Source organism: Apteryx rowi, unplaced genomic scaffold (genome assembly GCF_003343035.1).
Source record: "Apteryx rowi isolate R43461 unplaced genomic scaffold, aptRow1 scaffold_707, whole genome shotgun sequence".
Lineage (NCBI taxonomy): Eukaryota > Metazoa > Chordata > Aves > Apterygiformes > Apterygidae > Apteryx > Apteryx rowi.
Genome location: NW_020450991.1, coordinates 250,699 through 270,935, shown reverse-complemented (window position 1 = coordinate 270,935; position 20,237 = coordinate 250,699). Strand labels below are relative to the sequence as shown.

The 20,237-nt window shown below is 36.8% G+C and overlaps 1 protein-coding gene across 1 annotated transcript in view; it reads left to right on the top strand.

Moving 5' to 3' along the window:
* The window catches only part of VCAN (versican), a 105,016-nt gene that overhangs the window by 57,729 nt on the left and 27,050 nt on the right, over positions 1-20,237 (top strand). The gene's annotated exons all lie outside the window — the stretch shown is intronic.

Below are 20,237 nucleotides of genomic sequence, written 5' to 3'. Positions count from 1 at the left end.
TACAAGTTTTGTCTGCACATGTAGAAAGTCTTCAGAAATTGTACTGCAGAAAAGATGAAAGGTCTTTTACATAGAGACTACATCCAGAATATGTATTAAAATTTTTAAGGAAGGTGGTTGTCTGTACCAGAGTTTTCTGAATGTATCGATTTTGTAAAAAATCCTAATACGTACGCTGGAAATACCAGCTTTTTTGCCACTTTCAGAAAATGTTATCATTTTACTTTACTTTACATGTATCCCTGGATACAGCCAAACTCTGGATAAATACCAGATGTGGTCCCGGAAATGTAAACAAAGATGTTCTTGTAAGTGACTCTCAGACTAAAACTCATAGTAGAAAGTCACTCTCTTAAGAAGGGCCACTTGATAATTATTCTGATAATAGCACTTTAAAAATGCTTGTTGGCTGTTCCTTCTTTTTGAATATGCAGTTTTTCAGGCTATCATTTTTCAGTAGGATTTTTTTGTTCGGTTATTTTTTGCACATTTTAGATCTCTCTGAATCTTTGAAATGATTGAATTCCTTCCTGCTAATGCAGGGAATACGGCTAGTCTTCTTCCATCTCCCTCTTTTTGGCAGAGTGTAGATGATAAATTTGATCAATAGCATACATAATACCTGTAACTGTCTTTGAAGATACTTGTGAATTATTTCCTGGCACAAGTCAGGATGTGTTCAGAGTGTCTGCAACATATTTCCTGTAGCCTTTGGGAAAATGGAGCCAAAGTTATCTATCTTGTGCTGCTGAATAATTCACATTTAAAAAAAAAAAGTTCAGTGAATCATACTAGGACTTGTCTGACCAGTCCTGTATTATTACACTTGCTTAAATGAGGAAAATTCAATTTCAAAAATCATATAGAAATTTCTCTTCATTAATGGTTAGAGCTGAAATTCCTGAGGAGGAAAAATGTGATTGGAAGTTTGCTCCTGATCAGGAACAATTTCATCTTCCAGTAGTCCATTCCTGCTTTCGTATTGCCTCTGCTGCACTTCATTACTCTTTTTTTTAACCCAGCATTAGATTACAGAGTGCATGAGAAGCATTAATTTTTATTTTTTTAACTAAAATCTTGGATTTTTCATGTAGTCCCTAGTCAAGCAAGAGTTCCATAGATTCAACAGGAGCTTTTTGGCATTAGCAAAGGAATTTTCACATATTTGATGTAATTACTATGTCAAAATAACATCAAAGAATATGCATATATATATATATGTTTATGTATATATTATATGTGTGTGTGTGTATGTGTGTATGGATGTATGKATGTATGTATACACACACACACACACAGACCAGCATCCTTCTTTTATAAGTTTTTATTGTAGGATTTTCTCTAAAACTAATTTTTCCTTTCTGAGAAGTGGTGAGTGAAATGATCCTTGGGTAACTCATGCATTTGCTACTCAGTTTCATAGTGAGTTGCCAGAGTTGTTTTTAGCTGAATATTAAATGTTATGAGCAAAATTGTACAGTCTTTTGGAAAAGTCTTTAGAATAAACAGCACAAGGTAAATCCTCTGGTGAAACTAGATAGTGCTAATGGAGTTGTAACGGTGAGTGAAGTTTTGCCTTAGTGCAGGTACTCCTTTTTGTGCTTGCAGGAGGTGAAGTTAGCATAAGTTCTCACGGAATTTCTTTGACTAATCACCTGCACAACAATTAATGTTAGTTGATTTCACAGCTTGGGTCAGAAGGACAATAATGGCAAATTTATCATAGTTTGAAAATGACTTAATAGTGGCCAAAGATGATGATGTTTGTTTTTGTTGTATGTTGGTGCTGGATGTGGGAGTCCAGCATTCCCAAGTTAGAAGCACTGCTGAGCACTGCAGTGCACATAATGGATAGCAGTTTAGCACAAGCCTGAGTGTTAAGTTATCAGGATTATCAGATAACCCAGGGGTATCAGATATATTCTTTACCCTGAAAAACTAGCTGTTTATACATAACATGAACTAAGAACATTATGAAAATCAATGAAAATGAAATATTTCTACATCTCCAAATATCACTCAAGCATTTATTTGTTCTTGGTTTATTGGAATTGTTTGGCTTCATGGGTACATGGGTTTTTGCAGCTTATTCTGGCCACATTCAGAACCTATCAGATGTGATCTAATTCTGAATCAGAAGCCATATAGCCATGTTAGTATGGCATGGACTTTATGCTAACAGGGTATAGTCAAAAGTCTGTCTTTTTCATTCTCCCCCATTTTTTAGTACTGCACCAGGCTTACCACAGCTACACAACTATTTTTAGCTATAGTTGGTTGAAAACTTTTGCTCTCAAGTATTTTCCAGCAAAAATGGCTTTTTTTGAAAAACAAATGTTTCTAAAAACAAATTAATATTTTTTCCAAAACAATGTTACTTTTTTCCAAGAAAAAAAACTGGAAATGGAAAAAAATATATTTTTAAAAGAAAAATGAAACAGTTTCTTTTTTTAAAAAAAATATATGTATTTGTATATATGGTTAGAAACAACTCATTCTTTGTATGGGTTATATGTTCTTTTCCAGCTCCAAATAATAAAATGGTTAAATCTTTACAGGTATATAGTAGCTTGTGCTCACATAAGTCTTCTCCATTGATAAGCTTATTCTGGAGTACTTCTGCTCCATCAGGCTTCCTTTTCTGCTATGCTCTTCTTTCTATTTCAGCTGCTGTGCACATGTCACTGTGCAGAGTTGAGAAAATTGTGAGGATAAAAGGCTCCCCAAGACTTGATCCGGGAGTATGGGAAGAAATTATTTATCAATTTATTGTTTAGTATTTAATTTTTGAAATGCTTTCAAGTGCATGACAATGCACTCCTTATTTTAAGGTTGCATCTGAGAGGGGGATTTATACTGATGTCACCCCACCTGCAACAGTGGCGTTTTTACAGCCTTACGTTGGTATAACTGAGAATGAGGTTTGTCTCTCAACTGCGTTGGACTTTCCAAAGCAACCCTGTTTATTAACCCCAATGGCTAAATTTCAAATGGATCAATTTTTTTTTAAAGCTTTTTTTTCCACAAGTCAAGAGATGATTCCAAGAGTACTCCACTAAGACTGCAATTATAGAATCCATTATGTCTTTCTGAATAAAATTTACATCCAGACCTACTTGCAAAAATCCACATGCCATTTATGTCAATATATGTGTGTATAATCACTCTAATTGTATATATTCTAAAACATATATTTTCATTTAAGATGTTATGAAGATAATTGTAGTAACTCTAGTCATTTTGCACAAGGCCAAGGTTTATTTGCCACGTATTGGGCTATTTCTGCAAAACTTTGGTCATATTTCAGTGAAGAAAACTAAAGGCTAAAAATAGACTTGCTGTGACAGAATAAGTGTATGTTGTCACATGATTAATAGCTCTAAATATCTCCACAAAAGGGACAACAGGGACTGCAGCCAAATTAGTGCATTTGATCAACTGTGATTTTGAGTGCTGGCTGAACAACCGGTGGGCTTGTGCAGAAGTTAAATTAAAAGTGTGCTTATGAGGTACTATAAAGACACTTGTAAAATTGTGGTGGATAAAATATCAGAATAGCTTTGTGATAAGTGACAGCATATATACATAAACTACTGCAGATTTCAGTAAAAAGAGCATTGTGGACTAGATCAGGTGGAATAATCAGAATAACTTCAGTTGTCTGAATGGAATTATTCAGAACAAAGCCAGTTTGCATAGAGAGGATCCTCCTGAAAAATTCATTTCTTCCTCTGTCTCTGTCTCTTTCTCTTGAACAGTATATGGAAATAAATCTGCCATATAGTCACATAAATGTATTACCATATATAAGCACAAACTGTCTATCTCTCTGTCTTAGGATTGGAACATGAGAATATTTTCTGGTTTTATTTTTGCCACATAAAATTTCCCCTTTGAGACAAATGACGTTGTTTAAGAAAGTAACATTTAGCTCATGCCTACTAAGTAAAACAATCTTTATTAATACTACACTAGTATGATGTCAATCTAAATTTTTTTAGAACTACCACAAAAGCATTAATGAGTCTATCATAAGTTTGTTCCTAAAGCCAAAATAGGTTTCTTTCGTGACAGTTACCAGGGAAAGGGACAAGGGAATAAATGTTCATTGTGGGACGTTTCATGTCTGAGCAACTGCAGCAACAGTCTAATGGTGGACAACATCTGCTTCAACATTGTCTGTACCTCTGTAGTATTTTGACATGTGCACCAACTTTCTGTGTCAACAAGTCATTTTTAGGCCTGCTGTGTAGGGCCACTCTCTTCCCACTTTAGTGAGGACAGAGTTTGTTGCTCCTTGTTCCAGTTGTGTAATAGAGGTGTTTGGGGGCTTCCCTTGTGTAGCACAGAAGGCCATTGGGCATAAATGTAATGGAAAGATGGTGGTGAGAGTGGGCTAGGAACGGGCAAGGCCAGTTGATTTCCCACTGTTTCCTCCTCAACCACGAAAGACTACACATGATATCAAGGCTGAAGTAGCTTTGGTGAGCAGTTGCTTTCATTCCCAGACAGCACTTCTGTCACCTGACCTGCTGAATTGGCCTGTGCAGTTGGCCTTTTCTATATATATCCAGACAAACCAGCTAATCCAGATATCATGTGACTGCACAGTCTGACTTTTTGCTTTGTTTAGAGTTTCAGCTGGAGAAAAGGATTTAATATTTACCAGTTGCTTGGTTTTGGGTGGTTTATCCCTGCAGAGTTTTCGAATTGTCTTCTCCATGGGCAGTAAGTAAAATATTGTCATTGGAAGGCTACTTGTGGCAGGGCTGCTATGGTAGGGTTTACTGAGGAGGAAACACTGCTGGTTAGAGCTTTTGTTGATGACATCTTTGACTAGAAAGGAAATAGGAAGATAATAGTGTCCTTAGAATGTACTATGGCAAATATTCACTTATTATCTAGCGAACTAGATCCTGCACTTGCTGGGGCTTAGACTTGACACTGTAGAAATGCCATTTTTAACAACTTGAAATTTTACTCAATCTGTTTTATCTTAACAAGCCTACCACTGGCATGGTGTGCATGGGGGAGAAGGCAGGAAGCAATGAGGCTGGAGGAAACCCCAGAGATGGTCAGAAGGCTTCAGGAAGCTCTTTTAAAATAGAATGGTTGCTTTATTTCTGATATGGTTCTTGCACCATCATGTCTATTACTTTAAAATTTGGCAGAGAAGTTTGAACATGACCATGCAGGCCAGGGCCCTGTACAAAACAGATGTCCACATAAGTGACATCCACTTGACACAGGTGTTTCTGGTCATAGCCAACAATTCTGGCAAGCTGGAGCTTGTGGGAATGATGCAGTGGTAAAAAGGCTGCAGTTAAAGAACTTTCCAGCCATTGATACTCAGCTTTTAAACAGGGCTGTATCCTGCATGGTAATACAGACACCCAAATATGGTAAAGCATGCTGGTTAAGTGAGTTTGAATTGGCAAGACTGGCCACCCACCTTGAACCACTTTCAACTACTTTCAACTTCTTCCCAGCCAGCTGTGCTTTTCAAATATTGTCTTCCAAAAATTTAGAGCAGTTGTGTGTTTTATGCAAAGTCAATCTCCTTTCCTTTCCTCTCCTTTCCTCTCCTTTCCTTTCCTTTCCTTTCCTTTCCTTTCCTTTCCTTTCCTTTCCTTTCCTTTCCTTTCCTTTCCTTTCCTTTCCTTTCCTTTCCTTTCCTTNTTTCCTTTCCTTTCCTTTCCTTTCCTTTCCTTTCCTTTCCTTTCCTTTCCTTTCCTTTCCTTTCCTTTCCTTTCCTTTCCTTTCCTTTCCTTTCAACTGCTGATGAGATTTAATAATGCAAACTTCTCTTCTTCTCTTTCAACTGTCAGAGGGAGAAGACAACATGAATTTTGATTAAATTTAGAAGGTTAAAGAAAAAGCTATTGAAACTTGCACTGCATCCTTAAATGTTCTAAAGGTAGCCAAAGTTAACAAAACTTTTAGAAGTATATATTCAGCTGGGGAATATTTTTAAATGAACTAAATCAAACCTTTTGTTTATTTAGACTGAACAGTAATCAAGAACTGGATTTTACTAGACCCCATCATACATAGTGGTCATGTTAATGTGAGGTAGAAAGATTAAAATAATCAAAAATTTAATTATTTCTGGACATTTGTTTGTTATCTTTTACCTTGGTGTGTATAGTAGTAGCCATGTTTCTTTAACACCTTAGACCAGATCCGTGGCACTATTCCCACCTTTTCCTAACAGGGGGGATGGGGTATGCCTGAAGCACTGTTGCACTTTGACGGTGCTTAGGTAGGTTAATGATGTTACAAGATGGCACAAGTTAGAAGAATTGCAAGTACTGAAGGCTGACACTTGGAATTTTCCTTCAGCAGGAAATGTCTGTATTTCAAAATCTTATTTCTTTTGAACTGAGAGGAAAAGAACAATTAAAAAAAACCTTCCCTATGAAACAAAATGGCCCAAAAGATGTTATCAGAATGTTTTAGTTCTATAAACTGAAGCATTCTGTTCCAATTTAAATGTAGTTTAGACATTTTTATGGAAAAAAACATTCTAAATGTAAAGTTTTTTGAAACAAAAAATTTGAAATAGTTTTTTCTATGAGGGTCATTTTGTCAGATTGCTTCTTCACTTCTTAAGTATGCTTTTAAAACAAAATATTAGTTGAGGCTGACATATTCCCCTGGAATATTGTTAGAGTTTTGTTCAGCTGGAAGAGTTTCAGCAAGCTGTAGTCATAAAACTGCTTGAATTAGTCCACACTGCCAAGCTTGTCCCTGGCACAGCTGAAGTTCAGGAGAGTTGAAAAGTGACATAAAGCTGCTTAAGTCTTTTCTCATGCAAGATCCTGAGTCTAGATATGATGGTTCACTGAACTTTTATACAGTTTAAATAATTCATTTTGAACCTTTTTTGGTTTGAGGACTCCTAAATATTTTTCAGATGAAGTGGAGACACCTGTTGAGTGAATTTAATTCTGCTGATAGTATGCTCGCTCTTGATAGTTCACATCTGTGATCCTGTCAGAAGGGTCTGACAAATATGCAGGGATTTTGAGACAACAGATTAAAGCCCTTAGTTTACACGATGAAGAGAGTCTTAGTCAGACACAATGTGCATGGTTAGAAAACTATTCTGTTGATTTGCCATTTGGATCAAAGTAGCTTCAATCCACAGCATAGTGTTGCACTCAGAGAAATACTGTGATCCATGTTATATGTCAGGTTGGACTAGAGGTTTGTTCTGAATCTGTGAATATACAAAATGTAGTATATACTGATTTATGCATCTGTATCCATCTGTCCTCTTTGTTGTTAGCGTGCTTTTCAGAGCATACTTTTAAAATTTTGGCCTGCATTGCCTTTCTCAGMATAATGGTTTAGAAAGATTAAAAGGCCTGATCAATAGCTGGTATGAGGTCTGAGACATCTGGCTTGAGCTGTAATGTAATGGCTTACTTAAGCTGATGAGCTGTTCTTCCATGCCTAACTGATGAACTAAACCGTTGTGCCAACTGCGAGCTATTACAGTTTTACTTGTCCCATGCTCCTTGTCTCATACACGTCAGACTTTGGTCTCAGAGCATGTGATCAATGGGAGGTGACATTTAAGGCTGTTACTGTGGAGTATAACTGTTTTATGGTATGTGAGGTGGAGTCTTCTACAGCAGATGATGATCATGGTACTGTACAGACCGACTGTAGCACAGAGGAGTCATGAACCAAAATGCATATCAGGAGTGCAGAGACTCGGTGTGACTGTGATTTTGTTTTTAGTGATTTCCCATTTTCACCTCATGTGAAATTTTTAGCCAAAGTCACTGGGCTAGAGTCCTGAATGATCAGTCAACCACGAGTATTGTAAAGAACAAGAAAGTACAGTCCTGAAATGATGGTGAAGGTTGGTTGTTTTGAAATAATGCGTGTGAGATGTTTTTTCTTCAATCTATGGTTATGTTAGTTTAACTACAAAGGCATGTGGGACAGTTAGATATCAGTGGGCTGAGATCTAGGGTAGATTCTAGTTAAAGATTTTGAACCAAATTAATCATGGATATAAACATGAAGTACATGAAGGGATGTTTAAAAGAAATAGGGAGTTTCATTTGTGGAGGGATGGGCAAAGGGGGCTGCAGCCCTCTTCTTTTCTGCAGTGGCACTACAGATCAGGGTTCATGCCCTGGATCATGTAACAGAGGAGAAGCCATTTCACTGCATGGCCCTTGTGTAGTGGAGTGCATTCAATCCTGATATTGTGAAATATGTGCTGAATAGGCACTCAATGCATCTAAAAATAAATGCAAAATACATATCTGAGGGGAACAAATGAAGTCATTTAACATGACTGTAGTTAACAAGCATACACAAGAAAAAAACAGGTTTTCCCCATTTTTTACCTTAAACTAACTTGTTTATTGCTTTTCCTTCTGAGCCACGTGTTTTTGATTCTTGTTGCAATTAAGCTGTGACATAAGCTCTTTTCACAGTCACTGAATGTCAAGTTTACAGAAACTTGATACAGACCCATACACATGCAATATTTTAATGATATTTTATTCATACTATGAACTAAATTCACCCTAATATAATTCTGTTGAAGCCAAAATCAAAATTTTCTGGTCATCATGCACAGGAAGAAATTTGAATAATACAAACTATTTTGTTTTTTCATGCTAATGTGTCATGTGGTAATGTGTTCTTGATAGTGTAACATTATGCAGTTTGTGACGGTGTCACACTGTGGAATGAAACTCACACTTTCAAGACACAAACAGTCCAAAATAGTGCTTTTTAAATTCTCTCCTCTCCTCTCCTCTCCTCCTCTCCTCCTTCTCTTCAAAATACAGACCTTGATTCAAAATCCATGGAACATTTTGTGAATCTTTCAGTGTAATTCATGAGTTTATCTGACCTCCAGTCCATTTACAAAAGACTGAACAATATTATTTCTCACAAACAAGTGGCCAAGTTGTTCTCACAAACACTGGGCAAATTGCAGGATTCTACAGGTGGAATTCTGTTATCTGCAGGAATTCAACTTAGATGTTAGCTGTCCCATTATGAATAAGACTTTGCAAAAGTGTGCTAAATCTGTAAGTCTTGTGATATCACTCATTCTTTTGAAAGTTTAGAAAGCATCAGAATCTGTTTTTCATTTAGTTCTCTGTTCATTCTTCTTCAGCTGCTTATCTGAAGGCTTTTGGTACAGAAAATGCTTTCTACTGCCAGACCCCCAGAAAATGATCTTAGAAAAGGCTTTCAGGGTTCTTTGTAAAATATTAAAAATCTTTTCTAGAAAGGTAAATTAAAACTTCTATGCATATTAAATGGGTTAAGGAACGCTAGGCTGCATATACAACTCATCCACCTATCTATTCCATCTCTGTATCCACTGCATACCTCTTCACTTTCCTCAATGAAAGGCTTTACTGATAAATCTGCTCTAGGACTTGTTTGGATTGGCAGTCTGAACTGCCAACCCTTGTTTTCACAACTTTTTAGCTACTTCTTTTTAATTTCTTTTTCTAGAAATTATAGTAAGAAATCCTCTCTTTTAACAAGTGCTCCTTTTTGGCTTGTTTGTCACAGTAGTGTGTTAACTATTTATAAAAATACTTAAGAGCCAAATTCCTTTCCCTTAAAATCCTCACTTTGCCTCCTATGAAAAAGTTCATATCTGTATGGCTTTCCCTGCACAGGGCACTTCAGCTGAAATGGACATGAACATAAAAATCGGCAACGCATGTCAGCTCTACCTCGCCAGTTTAAAACTATTACAGATGTTTGTGTGTCTGCCCTGAGGGTCTAACAAACCAGTTTAATAGATAAGACTTTTCCCTCCTAAATTCTTATTTTATGATAGAATTCAGGTTTTCATCCCCGTGTCTTGCTTATTCTTAGAGAACAAGGTTATATGAGCTGTATTATTAGATAGATTATTGGCCATCTCTAGGTTTTAGAGAATTTATCATAGTTAATAATGCTGAACATTGGCAACTTGGCTTGCTAACACTGAATAATCGAAGCTCTAGAGAGGAGAAATTTTTATTAGGAAGAATTGAGCAGGATTCAGTGTATTACTCTTTTCTTAAAAGCTGGTTATTTTGCTCTTGAAACAAGCAAACAAAACAGAAATGCTTAGTATTTAGTGAAAGAGACTCCTGAAAGTTTAATATTGGAATATCATACCTTTAGCTCAGGTTCTTTTATGTGGATCTTTGTGACATGCAAGATCTTGAAAAAGCTAACAAAGTAAAAGCAAGGTCTGATAGAGATCTTTGCATATGTAAGAATTTGCCTATGTCTTCTAGGTGAATTTGGAACAGATGTTATTCATTAAATTTATTACCTACCATAAATGATTTAGCATGAGCTAGTAATTTGAGGGATTCCCAGGTGTGCAGTGCTACAAAAATAGTACACTGGTCAGAACTTGTTAGTCATGGTACTCTCCTACAAAGTACAGTCTATCCAGTTCCACCCAGGTTTTCAAAAAATTTTATGTATAGTTGTGTGCAAAAGGATGCTATATACTTTGTGCAGACAATCATGGAAGTCATAATTAATGCTTATTCTATTTAGTCTATATACCAAGTCATTTCTGCGTATTCCTACCAAGTCGAATTTGCCATTTGCTCATTCATGTATCTAATTCCGTTGTATTTTTTGCATTCACAGTTTTGAAAAGACAGTGTACAAACCTGTGTTGATTAGCGCTTCCATTTTTGTGAAAATATGACCCCTAAATATATAGACCAGAATTGCTGTTCGCTAAAATTTGTGGATTCTGAAAGTGACTTTATTGCTCAGTTGTAGACGTGTGTCTCCATGTCAGATTGCAAATCTTGGACAAATAGCTAAATTCTTGCTTTTCTGCATGAACAAAATTTGAAAGGTAAAGTAGATCTGGGAAAACTCAAATGAACAGCTGCAGAAGCTGTATTTTTCCTGTGGCAGCATGCAGGCTCTGTAAATATTTCAAAGCTACTGGAGGAAGGAACAGGGTGAAATTCTTTCTCTACAAGCACTGAATAAAACAACTCTAAACAAGTCCATGTCAGGGAGAGAGGAGGAATTTCAATTCTGTAGTTATCTAATAGAGCTGTCATAATTCAAGACGAAGTAAACACCAGACTGCATTGGGACAATAGAGAATAGCTGAGGCAGAAATGAGATATAAAGCAACCTTTTTTTCATTGCTCTGGAACACTGAGCTTAGTTCTGCACCTCTGACTTGTACAAAGCATCAAAACTACTGTTTCTGATTATTTTAGTGGAAATATACAACACTGAAGATGATTTATTCTCTGTAGAGCTGGTATGGATCTTAATGTTTCCGAGGCTGTTTGATAATTAAATCAAAGCCTCAGATTCAGGGCATCCTTATTGCATGTTCTTTGTAAAACAGACCTGAAGTCACCATTTACCCTTCAGCTGGAAGTTTGTCAAATTGAAGACTCAGTAAATACTTCGTAAGTTTAACTGTAAACACAGGGTGAGATATTAGAACATTAATTTTCAATAGAGTTGTAAAGACCTTTTCCAGTCAATTTGCGATCAATTTGTGTACACAGAAAGACCTCAGAAGAATCACAAGCCTCTCACAAGGTTATGCATCATTTTAATATGATTTAATACATTCTTTTCCAGAATGATCACCTGATTACTCTATCTTTGAGGGCTCAGTAGTCCTACAGGTTAAATGATGCTCATATTTATCAGAATTACTTCAAACTAATGAAATATTTTACCTGTCATATGTTCATTTTTTTACGTATTGTAAATACTTTTAATGAGGAAAATTTATTTATACATTGTACTCCGTCATCTAGTGTGTATGACAGAATACCTGAAAGTATTTGGTGGGGAGCAACTGTTGCTGACAATGCTCTAAGAGAGAGGTCGTCCATGTTGGTTCAGATTTTCTACTGGTAGATGCAGACAGAGCTCCATTGGCTACATCAGTTTATACCAGCTGAGCATAAATTTGTTTTGGACAAAACAGTCATAAACATATACTCACAAGCAAGATACATTTATGGAATAAGGTTTCAGGACAAAGCTTCCAGCTTCAAGTCAGTAGGTTGCGCCTTGTATCAATGAAAGCCTGAAATTTGGCTTTTTTTCTTAGTCAGTTAAAACTTTTTTTTTGGAAGGTAGCATACATTATATAGAACAGAGAGTTTGCAGTAATGTTTATGCTGAGAAGGAGTGCTTAAAAAGTGTCTGTGGAATTTGGGATCATAAATGTCACAGGAATTCATGAGGGCTTTGCAACTAAAACCTTGTCTACTTAAAACTTTCTCCCTCCTTTTTATCTGTTTGACTACCTAGAAAAAAAATGAGAGGTTTACAGTATATGGGTGTGTGTGAATAATTCGAAGTGAGTGTTAAGCAGAGAAAAATAACTGGGCTTTGTTTGTATTACTGTCTGGACGATGGTTCATTTTTGTATCCAGGATACTTTTCTTACTTGCTTCATCATTTAGAATGCCAAATTGCAACACCTCTAGAAGTTAAACTTTGTTTACTGACCTAGGGTCCAAGAATAAAGAACCAAGCAGTTGATGGAGTTTTGATAGTGTTACTTGTTATTGAATTAGGCTATATTGAGGATAAATGGAGCTGCAGAGCCATGTTCTGTACATCCTATTTTGTTTTAAACTCTTTTGTCTAAGCTCAATTTTTAGTAAAGGTTAGCTAGTGCCACAGATCCATAGAAGCAGTTGCTGCACGTTGGAATCACAGTGTTTGCTCTAAGAATGGTTTTTATCTTGTGCATTTCTTATCTCTGCTGAATAGTATAGGATAAGCTAGCTCAGGTCTGGTTTTGGGACTAAACACACATATGGCAATTGACAGTATTACATAATCAATGTTTTTAATATACACAAATGCTTCCACTGGAAAGTCAAGTACTGGAGCAGCCTTTAACATAGTGTCAGTAGAAAAACATTGTTTCGTTTGATATATTTCATTTTGAATTTTTTGTTGTTGTTTTTTGTTCCAGTAGATGGTTTGTACTACATATGTCTACTATAATGTGCGACCATCTCTGTCACTTAGGGATTATGAAAAGCTTTTTTTTTTCTTGCAGATCATCCGGTGAATGAGTTTTTGGATCTGCTTAATCGCCACATGCTTCCTCATGCAATAGATGAACCCCACATTGATGCAGAATCACCTCAGACTGAACCCTGTACTTCAGACCCTGTGCAGGATTCATCTGAATATATTGGATCCTATATATTGGATCCTTTCTTTCCAAACTTTATAGAATTTGAAGAGGAGGAAGATTGTGAAAATACTACTGATGTTACAACTCCTCCAGCTTTGCAGTTCATCAATGGAAAACAACAAGTGACAAGTGCACCTAAAAGCACAAAAGCTGAGGAAGCCAGAAGTGACCAAATTGAAAGTGTTGCACATTCCAAGAATGTAACCTTTTCACAAATCAATGAAACAAACACATTTATAATATCTGAAACTGAAGCTTCTGGTACAAGGAAACCAAGCAAAGCTGGAGAAATAACAGGGGCGTTTGAAGTTACACAACCGACAGCAGATGTTGCAATGTTAGAACCTGTATATAGTGGTGAGTCAGAAGCTTCCACAACAGATAAATCAGTAGAAATTACTTCTTCATATGAGCAGTCTCTACAAAAAACTGAAGTGACTGTAACATGGCCCAGAACGGAGGAGAGCTCTACTAAAGACACAAAAAACTTGCTTTTGGTTACTAGTGAATCTTCTGGAGATGGCTCCACTGAATCTGATTTGTCTAGTTCTGTATTCTCAGAAATTGTAACAATATCAAGAAAGGAAGATGATGAAAAAAATTCAGGTGTAACTTCTGCTCCTAATGCAGTTACAGTGGAAAGTTCTGCTATAACTGCTCCTCTAGATGCAGTTTTTGATACTGCTACTGTAGGCATAGGTATGAAAGACCTTATTCCAGAAGAGGGTACCTCTGCTCCAGGAGATCATTATAAATCAACTGTTCAACTTGATACACGGTCCCCAGCTGAAGGCCTTCTGGAAACAAGAAGACATACAGAAAGGCCTGAGATGAGTGCTTCTTCATTTATAGTTACTGAAGGCTCTGGAGATGTAGAAGAAGATATCACTATAACTTCAGCAATGACAAAGGAAACAGCAGTAACTGAAAAACTTTCTGTGCAAGATAGTTCTTTGGGCTCTGGCACACTATTGCCAACCAAAAATTCTGTAACAGATTTGGGAATCATCTCTTCTTTGGCTAGAGGAACAAGCAGTCTTTATTCTGCTTTTGATCAAAGTTCTGGAGTAACTGTTCCCCCCAAATCTAGGCCTATTACGGAAAAAGTAGTTGCGAGCTCTATAGTAACTAAAAATAAAACTGAAGATGAAAAAGAAATGCAGACCACTGTTTATTCGGCTAAGGAAAATTCAACTTCTGCTGCAGAGGGAAAATCAGAGTTGAATGAACTTGAAAGCACTACTAATGAAGTCAGAACTGTAAGTCAGGAACCCACTACTCTCAGAGAAACAGTACCAGTGACAAATACTGTACATTCTGAAATTAAAAATGTTACCACCATTCCTCTCTTGAAAGAGAAGAGGCTTTTCATAAATGAAGGATCAGCAGAAGAACCAGCAGACATATTTTCAGGGGGTCCCACAAGAAAAGTGGTAAGTACTGACTCCCCATTTATTGATCCAGGTTCTGGAGATATAGATATTATTATTGAGTCTGCTACTTTGACCTCAGTTCCATCAAGGTCTGTGACTGAAACACAAACAGAAAAGCAGGAAGGAAAAGTTTACAGCGTAGATGCTTCATTGAAGAACACAACTGTAGAATATGAAGAACATACAAGAAGTGATAAATTAGCAATATCAGCTTTAAGTACTGGGTCAGATGACTTGATGAAGGAAGCTGGAGTAGTAAGTCAGATGTCACAGAATATTTTTAGTACAGGAAATCCAGGAGAACAAAAGCAGGAAACAGAAGCAACTTATGCAGTTCCTTCTCAAGTAAAATCTAGTCCTGGTTCTAGAAAGGAGGTGACGTCTCATGTTACACCAGGAGTTAAAACTAAATATTTACAAATAGGTGAGGTCACATCATCTCCAGAATCAGTGGTTAAAAACACCCCTCCTGACATCATGGTGACACATGGTATTGGCAGCATAAAAGCAGCAGCTGAATCTACAGAAAGCAAAAATGAAAAAGATGGTTCTTCAACTGTCGCTTTAGACAAAATTCTCCTAATTGAGCTTGGTTCTGGAGAAGAATTTAAAGGTGACAGCAGCACCACAAAACTAATATCTAATGGACCTACTGAAAAAATACTTGTAACTCATTTCCCATTTACTGATCAGGGATCAGGAGAAGCAGAGACTGTCACTGAATCATTTACAAAAACAACATTTTCACCAGCTAGGAGACCAGAAGTACAAGAGAATTACGACAAAGAAGTTGTTAGCATGCCGTCTGCAGATTATGCCTTCATTACTGAACCTGATGAGCTAGTCACAAGTACTGAACATGAAGTAACCACAATGAGAATTGTAACTGACATAAAAATGGAGGAGAAAACAGTTGATGAAGTGACAACAAGAGCTTTTACTACACAGCTCCCTTTAGAGGAAGATACACGTTCTGGGGAGAATAGACCAATCTCACCAAAAGCTACAGAATCTTCTGAAGAAACAACAAAAGACCCATTCTTTAAAAGTACACAGTCTAAACTTGAACATCTAGAATTTTTAAATGTTCCCACAGTAAGGCCATATTCAGGAGAAAAGAAATTAGAAACTGAATCTGTTAAAAAAAAATCTTTGCCATTTAATGATGATAGAGTAACTGAGTCTGTAAAGTTTGAAAGCAAATACATAAGCTCTTCAGTTACAGATACAGAAGGAGAAAATGAGCTGGGACAAAAAGTTTTCCCTACTGAAGATATTCCTAGATTGCTCCTGACACCTAAAGAAGACAAGCTAACAAATAATGAGATCACTGGTGACCTATTATTGTCAGGAGGAGGATCAGGAGATGACCTTACTGTTATTACTTCTATAGTCCCATTGGCTGTCAAAGATATCACAAGTACTTTAAGTCCCAAAACATTTCATCCTGCAAATGAGGGATCCAAACTTTCAACTGACAAGACACAAGACTTTGAAAGAAGAAGCACTGAATCAAATATTGAAGTTGATAAAGAAGTTACAAGTGTTGTAAAAGAGTTGGTTTCAGAAACAACAGACTCAATGCTCAGCAGTTCCCCAGCTTTAACAGAAGAGCATTCCAAGAGCTTCGGCTCTGAAGAGGTAAAAGAAATCAAACAATATTTTGTTGTGATTGAAGAACCTCATACTAAAGAAACTAACTACAGGAAAGGAGAAAATGAAACGTACAGGACAACAACTACTTCCAGAGCTGTTTCTCAAGAGGAAACTTCACATTTGCCGATTAGAGATGGTGTAACTCCTGCTTCTGTATTAATCAGTGGAACTCCTAGTCTTGAAATAGAAGAATCACTCATAACATCAACAACAAAAATGCCAAGCAGAGTATTACCTGAAAGCTCTGGAGAAGGATCTGGCTGGGTTGATGTTTCGGATTCATTTTCCTCTGATACATTTACCCATTTGTCAACTCCCCCTATGGCAAAAGTAGAACTAAATCCTTCGTCTAGTGTTCCTGGGGAAGTTTATTCTGAAGTTATGGCAACAGAGGCATCAATAGATGGATCACAGACTGCGATCACAGGATTATCACCCCTCATTACAGAAGAAAAAGAGATTGTGACAAATCCAACTGCTGCTCAGTCAAGGACAACTACATCAGAAGAACTAACAAGTGATAATGGGATATATGAGAAGAATATTCCAGTGTTTGGTGATAAAAGAAATGTTGTACTGAATGTTTCAGTTTATGGTGATATTACACTAATTGAAGAACGACTTGAATTCACAACAGTAAAAACAACAATTATAGACATGGATCACTCCACATCAATGCCTGAAGATATAATAAGTGTGCAGACAGTGGCAAATCCTGCCATACAATCAACATATAGCAGTGATGATAGCATGAAAGTTGAAATGGAGAAATATTATTCAACAACTAATTTTTCCTTAAACAAAGAGAAGTCACTTGGATCTGGTGATGGTCTTTCCTTGACTACTTCCAGTCAGCCAATAAATAGTGAATCAGTAACAGCTGAGCACAGACTAAAATCAAATGACAAGGATTTGGGTTCAGGGGATGCCATGGAGGTTACAACAGAAACTTTCCTCACTACCTCTGAACTGGGCATTTTTCTTCCAACAGTACCATCACTGGCAAGTCCTCGTGTGCCTCATGAATCTAAAGAAACTGAATTTGTGACTAAACATGTTACACTGGCAAGCACAACGGAAGACACCTATGAGCTGAATACTTCAGCAAACAACCAAGTAATAGCAGATCGAAGTGAAACCATCTCCATCTCCAGTATTTCTGGAATGGGCCAAGAAGAACTTGATGATGAGAAGCCTGTGATTCCTTCCCTTGGACCAGATTTAACTACTGAGACAGAACAGGCTTTGACAACCAACATGCTTGATGTAAGTATTGTCACCACACAGCAGACATCCCCACACTTAACGGCATCATCTAGCAAAAAAGAAGAAAAGCATCCTACAATTTATATAGACACAAAAAAAMCATCAACAGAATCTGAAGAAACAGGTTCAGTGAGATTTTATTCTGTACCTCAAAGTCCTAAATCCTCAGTAACTGTTCAGTTAGTTAATGGAGTATCTGAATATCCAGAAGTCATCATTCCAAGTACTTTGTCATCAAAGGATTTAGATCAGTCCAATCATTCATCAGAACAAACCTTCAAAGAGGTTAATTCTGATATTGCAGCAACATATAAACCACCCACTACAGAGTTTCTTGATAAAACAGAGTTTCTAGACTCTAGACTAGGATTTTCTCCTGAGCCTGAATCAGAAAGCACAACTACTGAAAGTATTTCTCATTTTAGTAGACTTGTAACAGACAAGACAGAGGAGATGATAGAGACTTCTGTAACTGATTTGGTTGTTGAGGAAGAAGCTACTGTTTCTGGAGATTCTCCATCAATACACGTCTTCCCTACTGCTTTTTTGAGTTTTGGAGAAACAGTGAGCACAGATGTTCCGAAAGTTAGCACAATAAAAGTTGAAACTTCTTCAGAGAGAGTGGAAGAGCCCAGTCAAGAAGATGACAACAGTAATGAGAGAGAAATTCCATGGTTTTTTTCCACACCTGTTTTGGGTTTACCTGATAGTGTAGGAGGTAGAGGATTTAAACCTGAACAGGAAGCAGTTACAATGCTAACTTCATCTTCACAACCTCTGCATAGGAGCATGGAAACACAATCAGCTTTCTTTGTGCAAGAGGAGACCACAACAATTTCTTTTAACATTGCAACAAACAATACAGCCCCTGGAAACAATCCTTATCAGAATAAACAGACAACAATAAGCTCTGAGGAGCTAAACACAGTTGAACTTGTAACTTCATCATTTTCCCTTCCTGAAGTCACTAATGGATCAGATTTCCAGATTGGCACCAGTGTGGGTTCAGTTGAAGGCACAGCAGTGCAAATACCAGGTAACTTCCAAATTTGATCAATGTTTCTTTTGATACTTGTGTATGTTTGTCTTGACTCTGATAAGAGGTATGACAATTGAAGCACCACAGAAATACATCAAAACTCATGAGCCTCAAGCTTTGAAATCAGCATGATTGTGTACAAAATTAAGGAGAATGGGGAGACTGGAACCCAAGCTCAGTGACTTCTTGAGTGTTTGCACCATGGAGCTCTGGATCAGACTTAAGGTGACCAGCCAGTTCTAAAAGGCAGGAAGGTAACATTGACTGTGGTAGAAAATTCAGCTGTAATTACTTAACTTTCAAATTTATAATGGAGATAGATATAATTATTTTATCTGATAGGTTTTCTGTGTCAGCATGATGATAGCATGCACATATAGAATTGATTTATAAGTAGGTTTTTTATAACATATTGCTATTGACTTGGAGAGTAGATCTATGGTGCCTTTTAGATAGCATCAGAATTTTCTACAAAAATGAACTACTTTCAATCTACAAGATTATTTTCCAGACGAAGAGAAAACTGAGGCTCCACAAATTCAGCTGTCTGCAATTTAACTGGTTGATGCAGTGTCTGACTCACATAAATTACAGATCTCTTTGTTAGACAGCGTTTGCCACAATATTTTGGTTTATATGACAGTTATTAGGCACCATTTCACAAAATACACAGATGATACAAGTAAGATCAGTTTGAGTAGTGTGGCTTCAATTCATAGTTTATCTAGATATAGCTGAGGAAAGAACTGAACTAGCTTAATATTGTGGGTTTTTTATTATTCAACCTCCAATTATCCAGGTAGCTGTCAATTAGAAAATATTTACTGGGGAAATATCCAGTTCTGAGGAGGACCAGCAGACAATAAACCCACAATGAACATACTTAAGTCCTTAACATATCCCTGCATTTTGAACATTCAGTGAAGCAGTCATAAAACAAGTACCCTGTTTTATGGAGATGATGTTCTTTTGAAGCCCTCCAAAGCAAGGTCCTGCCCACTTAATTACATGCCCAAATTTATGCAGACAGGATTTTCTGAACCTGCTTCTTTCCAGTGGCTGGATAGGGAACTTCTGTACTTTAAGAAGACTGCTTTGTTAAATGTTTAACTTGCAATGGTAAAATAAATGTTACTTTTTTTTTTATTTCTTAACAGATAGCCAAAGCATCTTGCAAAAGCATAGCCACCAATCTAAACTTTTCTCATGTCTCTGAATGAAATTAGGTACAGAACTTTCTTAGCCACTTTGTAAGTTTTCAAATAAAGCCAGGACTTTGTTCTTGTATCGCAGAGGGAATGACTTTATGGTTTTACTCTAGCTCTGAAAAGCTGATTCTTGAAATGGTTATCTATTGCATATCTGTTTGTGTGAGTGATTACTCTTATTCATTAAATCAAATGCATTTACCTAAGTGTCTAAACTCAGTTGAAATAAACATCACTAGAAGGCATTAAAGCTCTGCAAGGAAAAGCTATTTAAATGATAACTCCCCTACCAACTGAGGATTTCACAGCAGGTAAGCTTTTGTCTTAATGTTTTAGTGCAGTTGCAAAAGTATTTGGTACATTTATTTGTTTTCTTGAAGTGTGTCTTAAAGATAGACAACTGGGAAATGTGTTTGTGTTAAAAC